Genomic DNA, 9,498 nt, shown 5'->3' with positions numbered 1-9,498 from the left:
CAGGACATGGCACAGAGTGACATCAGGGGTGCATTCTCTGGGGTACTCGACAGGTCCCAGCTGCCTCCTGTTGGTTTTGTTCGTCTTTTATCCTTATCTTCCTCTTCCTCTGAAATCCTGGTGGTTGGCACTGCTGCAGGATCAGGGACATAACATAACAGCCATTTCTGGACTATGTGGGCAGCAGATGATGCCTGGGAGCTGCAGGTTGCCCGTGCCCGATCTAACAATGCCTGCAAACAGCTATTGTCTGCAAGGGCACACACCAGCAAATCCCTTTTTCTATTTGCGGCTCCCTGGGTCCTGACCATGTGTTTCAAAGTCACTTTCCCAGAGTAGGTTAACAAATGTGAGAAGCCAACTGTTCTGCTGGCAGAATGGGAGGAAAAGCATGACAACACCTCCTTCCCTCTTCCTCAGCATTCAGTGCAAGACCAGGTGTGGGTACAGTGTTAAAATTCTGTGGGAATACATCTGCAACTTAGCACGAATTATTACCCACTTGTATCAGCTAACAAAGGGGAGAGAGGCTCCCTCTAGCCAGTTTTAGCATACACCTGGCCTCTCTGCTTTTGTTTTCCAAGTAGCCAGCTCCCTTGCCACTTGTGTGTGTGCAATTAAAGACGAAAAGAGCATCCTGGGTTCCCTGGCATGGATGGATGCAGAAGAGCTATGGCAAGGCAGGGTGTTCTCGGAGACGGAGTTTTTCTTGGACGTCAGCCCAGGACTTTTTGGAACAGGAGCCAGTTTTTCTGAAAGGTTCATGAACTCTCGAGGACTGGGCCCAGATTTCCTCTGTCAAAGCTTCACGCAGCTCTACCAGGGCAGACTGAGCATAGCATAGTAATCAGCCCAGGAGAAATTTTGGCCCTGCAGAGTTCAGCTTTGCTGTGTTGGTCCATCCTTGGTGCAGGTGAGATGGGACAGCAGCGCATGGAGAGGGGCTGCAGCTGGGAATGGTGCTCTACAGCGGTACTCTGTTGAGTGGGAGTAATATATTTGAAGTACAGGACTTTCCAAATCTGGGGATTTCATCATTCTCTCTCCTGTGTTTTCTTAAGCATTTGCAGCCATCCTTTCCTTGCTTTCTCCTTTTCCTTCATTAGTTATGCCCACTACTCTGTACAGGGAACTTGCTGTTTTATTGCCAAATATCCTGCGAGCAAGTTGATGTTTATGCATCAGGAACTAGGACTGTGGAGGTGACTGGGAAGCTGAGATATATGAAGGTAGAGAATATCCAATGAGACCTGTGTCCAAAGGTCTCTGTGTAACACTCTTGACATTCATAGGGCTGTTCCAGGCTGACTTGAAAGGATGAAGAGCAATCAAATTGTGTAGAATTACGTTTTTATTCGCTTCTCTACTTTTAGCTGAAAGCACAGCTTTATTATTGTTTCTGCTATTGTGCCCTCACCACTATTCAAGTTGCAATCCTCAGTGTACAGCTACATTGCTTGTGACCTTTCAAGTTTAACCCAAAACCAACATTAATTGCACAGAGACCCTCAAGACCCTCAAGCTATGGTAGGATCCCAAGGGCCAACCCAGGGATCCTACCATGACCTAATGTTCCATCACCAATATCCTTTGAGATCCTCATGGAGATGTCCCTCATGGCCAAGGATAGAGGGATTACCAGCCAGGATCAGCTAATTATTTTTGACAGTCACTAAGCACACATGCCTTGAGATGCTACAGGTAGTCCTACCACCAAGGGACGATCTGCCAGCGAGGAAGAATTCCTCCTGAACTCTATTAGTCAGAGGTTACCACATGCCTCGAAGCACGAGCATTTCTCAGCACTGACAAAACTCTAGAGACTCCGCTTTAAATCATAAATAACAGAAGCCTGGATTTTCTTGTTTCTCATGTAGAATGGGTTTTCAAAATGCCTGAGGCACACTGGTATATTCGCAGATCTGTAGCATGCTCGATTGCAGGTGAATCTGTAATGGCTGTAGTTGTACAAGCTTTGTGGGGTTTGGACATCACAGCCAACAGGCTTGTACATCAGACTTGTATTACCACTTCCCAGCGTATATTTATATTTGGATTTCTAAGGTAATATTTTTTTTCCATGCTCTGTTAATTGTCAGATGGGGGAAATTAAGTCACACCATTCTGGGGAGTAATAACCCTACTGTTTTGTTTCCATCACGAATAATATATGTTATAGTTTAGGCACATGCTGAAGTTCTTTGCCAAATTATGTCTTTTCTGAGAGGAGAAAGTGCAGTTTTCTGCACTTTTGCTGTAATATGCCTCCTTGCTGGTAATACTGTTTTGACAAATACACCTTTCTGCTTTCACTGATTTGATGGATATTATTCTTGAGTTCTCACTGTGTTGGTAGAAATTACTCATTCTGGTAATGATTTTGATAAGCTTATCAAGGATTTTTCTTCCAATAGAGTTACATTTTTAGGCAACTCTAAATGATCTGTTGTCCTAAGTTCCCTGGACCCCCACCTTACTAAAGGGCAGTAGAGTTTAAGCAATAATTTATCCTGAGGGTAGAGGTAGCTGCTGCACAGCCAACAGTAAGTATTAATACTGCCATCACAGCCTTCTTTTTCTTCTCAGGAATAAAAAGATTTTTCTTAAGTACCTTACACCTTTCTATGTTAACTCTGTGTTAATCATGAAAGTCATTATATTCTGAACACATGACTCAATGCCTTGCGAGGCTTGTGCCTTAATGAAAGAGACATTTATCAAAAAAAAAAAAAAAAAAGGCACCTTTGGGAGAGATAGCTTTTTCATTTAAATTAGGATTATCCTGTTGTTTGACAGATTCCATTAAGACCATCTACTCAACCCAATCGCAGACCTTCATAAGAATGTGAAATCTTATTAATAAGGCATGGTTCTGTTTTCCTGACTCAACCAAAGGGATATAATTAAGTGAACATCAAAACTTGCTTTAAGAGTGCTGTCTAATAATGTAGCCTATTTTGCTTTTACAGGCTCAGTTGATTCCATTCTCCTGTTGCTCAACAGTTCAGTGTAAATGTTAGCATCTGAATTTAAAACAAAACTGTCAGTAGTTTTCCCAGCCACTTACATATTTTCTGTCTGTGGTCTGATGCCAGCTTACATGTTTGTTCCAGGGAGATACTTAGCACTAGAAACTCCAGATATTGACAACATTGTAAGGGACTGCATTCTTGGGAAAGGTTTGGAATAATTTGGATACGCAGTGAAGTCAGGCTTTTCCTGGCAGGGTCTATAACATCCTTTCCAGGGTATTATAGCCTGCTCCAGCATGCCCCTGACTATGTGGATAACCTGTCCACTATCTCTCTTGGATGTATTCCTCTACTTGTGCTTCAGACAGAGCTTTCAGCCAATGCTTTCCGTGTATGTGGAAGCATATTCCATGCAGGACAGCAAATTCTCTTTTTCTAATTGTATTTTTTGAGTCATGTATAATTTTTTGCCAGTCTATCTTCAGGTGGGGAAAACAGTTTGGTGTCTAAAACAAGCCCTGGGGTCAGTAACTTTTACAACAGCAGTGTCAGCCAAGGGCTTCCAAGGGGAGGATGAGATGAGTCAGGTGCCTGCATTGCCATGAGACGTCCCAGTGACCGACTGCGAGGAGGAAGTTAAAGGAAGCTGTTTCCCTTCCTTTCAAGGCCAAAGTGAACAAATTGAATAAAATCAGCCACCGTCTTCTTTTTCCTATGATGGTTTTTAATGGGAGGAAATTGCTCCATTTCTGATGGTTTGGAGGAATTTTAGCAACCTGTGCCTTTGGTTCTGTTTTTTTTTTTTTTTTTTTTTTTTTTTTTTTTTTTTTTTTTTTATCACCCCAGAAGAAGTTTCTGGTCTGTAGCACAGCAAAGCTGTTCATCAACACTCCAGTGAAAGCACCATGAAATCCCTCTAGCTACATCTGAAATGAAGACTGAAACCCACTTGGATAGGTGATAAACCTGAGAAAGGTACATAGGTGGCAAGGTGCTTGGCACTGGTGGCTGCAGTGCCAGCGTTGTCCCCATCCTCCCCACTGCTGCACCCTCAGTTCTGGAAAACTCAGGGAAAGCATGGGAAAAAAAGGGAGGGAAACACCTTCACTGCAGTGAAGCTGTAGGAGAGTTTCATTATGGCTTTTGCAGAACCATTCTTCCAAGTTTTTCTATATATATATATATATATATATATATATATATATATATATATATTTCCCCCAAAGCAGGTATTTGGGAAGTGATAACCATGGTCTCCACTGATCCCTTGTACCCAGTGGATGCCTCTGCCCCTTTGTTCCCATCAGGGAGGCTCTGCTCTGACAAGACTTGTCATATGCATGAGGGAAACTATCATTTCTGGGGGGGGGGGGGGTGTCTCTCTGTAGAAGGGCTTTCTGTGATTTAAAAGGTTTGAGAGGTTTTCTTCCTGAGCAGGAGAGGGCAGCAAAACATAGAGAGAGAGAGAGAGAGGAAGGAGATCCCCTTACAGAGCTTGCAGGAGTGTGTTTAGCAGTTTCAGAAGGGGTCCACTGGCATGGAGTGGATTCAGCAGCTGTCCAGTGCTGCGCATGGGGATGTTCCTGCAGCCTGGCCAAAGCTGCTGGGGTGGGCAGTTTGCTAAAAATCAAGCTCTGAGCAGTTCCAGGCAAAGAGATGATTTACAGCAGGCTGAAGAGGGAGTCTCTGTCCTCCTTGAGGGGTTTTCAGAGATGGAGAAACCTCAATGCCCTGCAGACACTGATGCCTGAGAGCAGCTGCCTCAGAAAAATAACAATATTGCCAATTAGAGATGTGAATAATGGGCCTTAGATAAAGAGGTACCTTTTTCTTGCTCCGTGACATGTAGCCAAAAGCTTACAAACCACTGATAAAGGGGGAAAGATAAGGCTGAAAGTTTTGACAAAATAGACAGAGATCTTGGCAACAGTGGGAACAAACAGAGCCCTTATAACAATTGGGATGGAGCAAATAAGGAGTGTTGAGGAATGCAGTTACTGTGGCAACCTGGTAATAATAGATAACAGCAGCACAGAGGTGGAAATAAAAGTGAGAACAAGGAAAGCATCTAGAAATAAGAATATGTTAGTCAAAATCCGGAGTAATAAAAAACTTGCCAGAGCATTAAAGCTGAAGCTATGCCACGGCATCATTATGGTGCTGGTGTTTTATTTGGCAGGAGAATGGCCAGAGACAGCTACTCCTGATTAAAACTGCAGAGCTTTCATGTACAAGGTATATGAAGGCTATTAAGAGTTAAGTGGAGAGAAATGGTTATAAATGTGAAAGCACAAGAAAGATCGAGATGTATACCAGAGCATCCTGAAATAGCATTGCTGAGTTTTGTTGCATTGAGAGAGGGGTAGAAATGAAGGCAGGCATTCCCAGGGCTTAATTTGCAGGGGATATAGCATGGGACACAGGGTTATACACAGCCCTGGCTTTAGGCTTTGTATGTCAGTTGTTAGACATCCAGGTGGAAGCTTGGGCTGCTTCTCCTGACTTTCAGGAATCAGCTGTTGAAGGCAAATCTTCAACACAAGTCCTCTTCCCACTGCAGCGATTAGTGATGTTACACTGTTAGTGTAGCATGTTAGTTCTGAGGGTAAGTAAATTTTTCCTTCTGTGTGAAAAAATACTATTCTGAACATTGCTTCTGAGGCAAGAAGAAAATTATGTGAAATGAAAATAAAAACAAACACACATATAAAACACAAATGGTTGTACGAACATTTTGAAGTGAATTAATCAATATTATTCACAGATAATGTGAATTATATTTTCTTTCAAATTTTCAGATGGTCTGAGGAACTATTACTGTAGTAGGCAAATATATAAATACAGGATTTAAAGGATCATGGTATAAAATTAAGGTGAAATAAAAGGGTAAGAACGTCAAAACAGATCCCCTCTATTTTACTGAAACAAAACTTTCCAGCATCAAAGGGAAATGAGAAAATCAAAACCACTTCTATTTCTTCAGTTTTGCTACCTGAAGTTTCACTGAAATTTAACATGTTTAAGCATAGCATCTCTATTTGAACAAAATGTCATTTAGTGGTGGAAAATTGTCGTGAGACAACTATTCCCAACTCAGTCTAAAGGTGGCACACCTGAAAAGTGGCATCCTTGTGACCAACAGAGTTGGACAAGTTTGGGAACAGAGCCATGGCAGCATTCCCAGCTCCTGGGATCAAGGATCTTCATGACCAGACTTACCCTCACTTAGCAACGAAGACAATGAAACAACAGCAGTACTCTCTGATTTATCAGGCTTGGTGGAGCTGTTTCTTGTTTGACTCACATCATCTCAATCGCCCGCAAGCCTGGTCTGAAGTTTCCAACATTTTATTTATGTATTTATTAATTTTTAAATGTAGGAATCTGCAGGACCAGAATTCATCCTGAATAGCTGGGAATAGTTGGGGTGGTTAACATTGTTTTTCTGACATACGCGTTTGATATTCAGCTAACACACTCTTCTGCAACATTTGCAAGGATGGGAAGGGCTGCCATTTCAGCAACAGTAATACATAAGTGCTATCATTATTAATAACAATCTATATTTCTATACTGCTTGGAGGCCTCAAACAAGATTAGTGGCTCATTATGCTAAGCTCTACGTAAATACACAGGCACAGGGAGTTTTGTAAAGTAACCCTTATCTAGACCAAAAAGATGAACTAAGGGAGGGCAAGGGGAAATTTTATTACTTCCAATATGTAGAAGGGAAAAAAATTTAGATTAGGTGTGATTATGAATAAAATTGGCTGAAAGAGACGATGCACTTTAGGGTCTTCTAGGCCAAGGTGATTAGCTATCTGGTGAAAACTTGGTGTTTTATAAAGCATTACAAGACCGTTACTTTAGGATAATGTTAACCCCCCCTCTCCCCTCCCCATTAAACCTTATTACCACAAGCAGCTAGAAAACGAGCTGTTCACTGGGACATGTTCACAAGAACTTGCAGATGGGTTGGTTGTCTCAGGAGGAGCTTTCTGGGGTGCAATTCCCTTGGGATATTTGTATATCTCCAGAATGGAATCAAATAAGTCAATGCCTCTTCTTACTTTTATGAAATAGCAAAACAGAAAATGATAATACAGCTAACAAAGAATAGCTAGTGTTCAGTGTCTTCTTCCTTTTTTTTTTTCCTTTTTTTTTTTTTTTCCACCCTTAGACAAAAAGCATAGCCAATATGAGCCCCAAACTATGTAAACTGTTTGAAATTTCTTTTGAGGATTAGTCCCATCAACTAAGTTATTGCAGGACAAGCCTGGGACATCGGCAGAATCTTTGTGTGTTTGTGTTTGCAGATGACACCAAGCTAGGTGCGTGTGTCAATCTGCTCGAGGGTAGGAAGGCTCTGCAGGAGGATCTGGATAGGCTGCACCGATGGGCTGAGGTCAACTGCATGAAGTTCAAGAAGGCCAAGTGCCGGGTCCTGCACCTGGGGCGCAATAACCCCAAGCAGAGCTACAGGCTGGGAGATGAGTGGTTGGAGAGCTGCCAGGCAGAGAAGGACCTGGGAGTGATGGTGGACAGTCGGCTGAATATGAGCCAGCAGTGTGCTCAGGTGGCCAAGAAGGCCAACGGCATCCTGGCTTGTATCAGAAACACTGTGACCAGCAGGGCTAGGGAGGTGATCGTCCCCCTGTACTCGGCTCTGGTGAGGCCGCACCTCGAGTACTGTGTTCAGTTTTGGGCCCCTCGCTACAAGAAGGACATCGAGGTGCTTGAGCGGGTCCAAAGAAGGGCGACGAAGCTGGTGAGGGGCCTGGAGAGCAAGTCCTATGAGGAGCGGCTGAAGGAGCTGGGCTTGTTCAGCCTAGAGAAGAGGAGGCTCAGGGGTGACCTTATTGCTCTGTATAAGTACATTAAAGGAGGCTGTAGAGAGGTGGGGGTTGGCCTGTTCTCCCATGTGCCTGGTGACAGGACGAGGGGGAATGGGCTAAAGTTACGCCAGGGGAGTTTTAGGTTAGATGTTAGGAAGAATTTCTTTACTGAAAGGGTTGTTAGGCACTGGAACGGGCTGCCCAGGGAGGTGGTGGAGTCACCATCCCTGGAAGTCTTCAAAAGACGTTTAGATGTAGAACTTAGGGATATGGTTTAGTGGGTACTGTTAGTGTTAGGTTAGAGGTTGGACTCGATGATCTTGAGGTCTCTTCCAACCTAGAGATTCTGTGATTCTGTGATTCTGTGATTCTGTGTGAATCTTTGTTGCAAAATACACAAAAAATACTCATCCACCCAGAAAACCCACTCCAAACCCACTGTCACATTCCCAATTGTTCAACTCATGCAGTGATCCAGCTCCACCAACAGGCTGAATTTACATGGTGACTCTCTGGAGCAAGATTTGTGTCCATGGGTCCTCCAAAAAGCCATTAGATAGATTAAATGTTTAGGGATGGAGAGCAGGAGAAACTCATTGAGTTTAGAGCTGTGCAAAAATTTCTCTCTTTGGCTTTTCCTCTGCTTGAGAGGATGAGAGAGGTGGATATATGTCTTGGAAAAACATCAGTTACTTAGGATTATGTTTTACATTCATATTTGGAACATTTATTTATTTATTTTTTAAATCAGAAACGATAATTACATCCCCTCTAGTCTTCTGAGAGATGGACATATTTATTAATTTTGACGGTGTCTTAGAGTCATTTCTGTGGTCTTCCTGGATCGAAAGTGACTCAATTCTTCTTAGCAGAACTACAGGGCTAGAGCTGAGCTGCTTCTCCTGTGGGGAAAGAAGAGCAAGAAGAGCATCGTTCAGTGGGTTGGAGATTTGTGGTGAAAGGCTCTGGGGAACTGGACCTGCTGCCCCACCAAGCAGTGAGAGATTGGGATCTATTCTGGGGAACTGCCATGGTAGTCAATACCCTTTTTTTCTATAGCAAAAGAGGCAGCAGAGCTGTGGCAATGTCACAGGGCAGTAGGGACACAAACCCTTGTCTGTGGTCAAGGAAAGGAGGTAGAGGAGGAAAGCAAGGGCTTGGGAGGCAGAGGAGGACAAAGCTGCCACAAACCTCATCAATCCTCTTTCCTTTGATTACAAGCTCTCAAAAAACATGTTTTTGGTCTGTGCCCAGATAATGCAACCCCATTGTTCCCATCTTCCAAAACCATAATTAAAAAAAACTCTAAGCTTTAGAGTTGTCAAGAGGTGATGGATGCTTACACAAAGAGGAATCAAGCTATGGCAGGTTGGGTTGTTCATCCCAGACCCATGACGAAGGCAAAACATTCCTGAAGCATTTATAAACTGATGGTTCTGCAAAGCAGCCCAAAAGCAGGGAGTAGGTAAATGAATTGGCTTCCTTTTGTTTTTGCAAAAGCAAGAAATTCTCTTGCTAAAAAGAGAAAGAGAAAAAAAAATCATAGCAAAATCCAATTTTCAGTTCTGATGTTTTTTTCTTCAGCAAATGAGTGTTGATATTTTGCTTTCTGCTGGGCTTGGGGGATCAGTGCAGAAAGCAAAGTTAATTTAACTAACTGGGTCAAAATAGCAAGTTTATTCCTTAAAAAC

Source organism: Anas platyrhynchos, chromosome 2 (genome assembly GCF_047663525.1).
Source record: "Anas platyrhynchos isolate ZD024472 breed Pekin duck chromosome 2, IASCAAS_PekinDuck_T2T, whole genome shotgun sequence".
NCBI classification, from domain to species: Eukaryota; Metazoa; Chordata; class Aves; order Anseriformes; family Anatidae; genus Anas; species Anas platyrhynchos.
The sequence above is the reverse complement of the archived record's forward strand: the minus strand, read 5'-3'. Positions refer to the sequence as shown.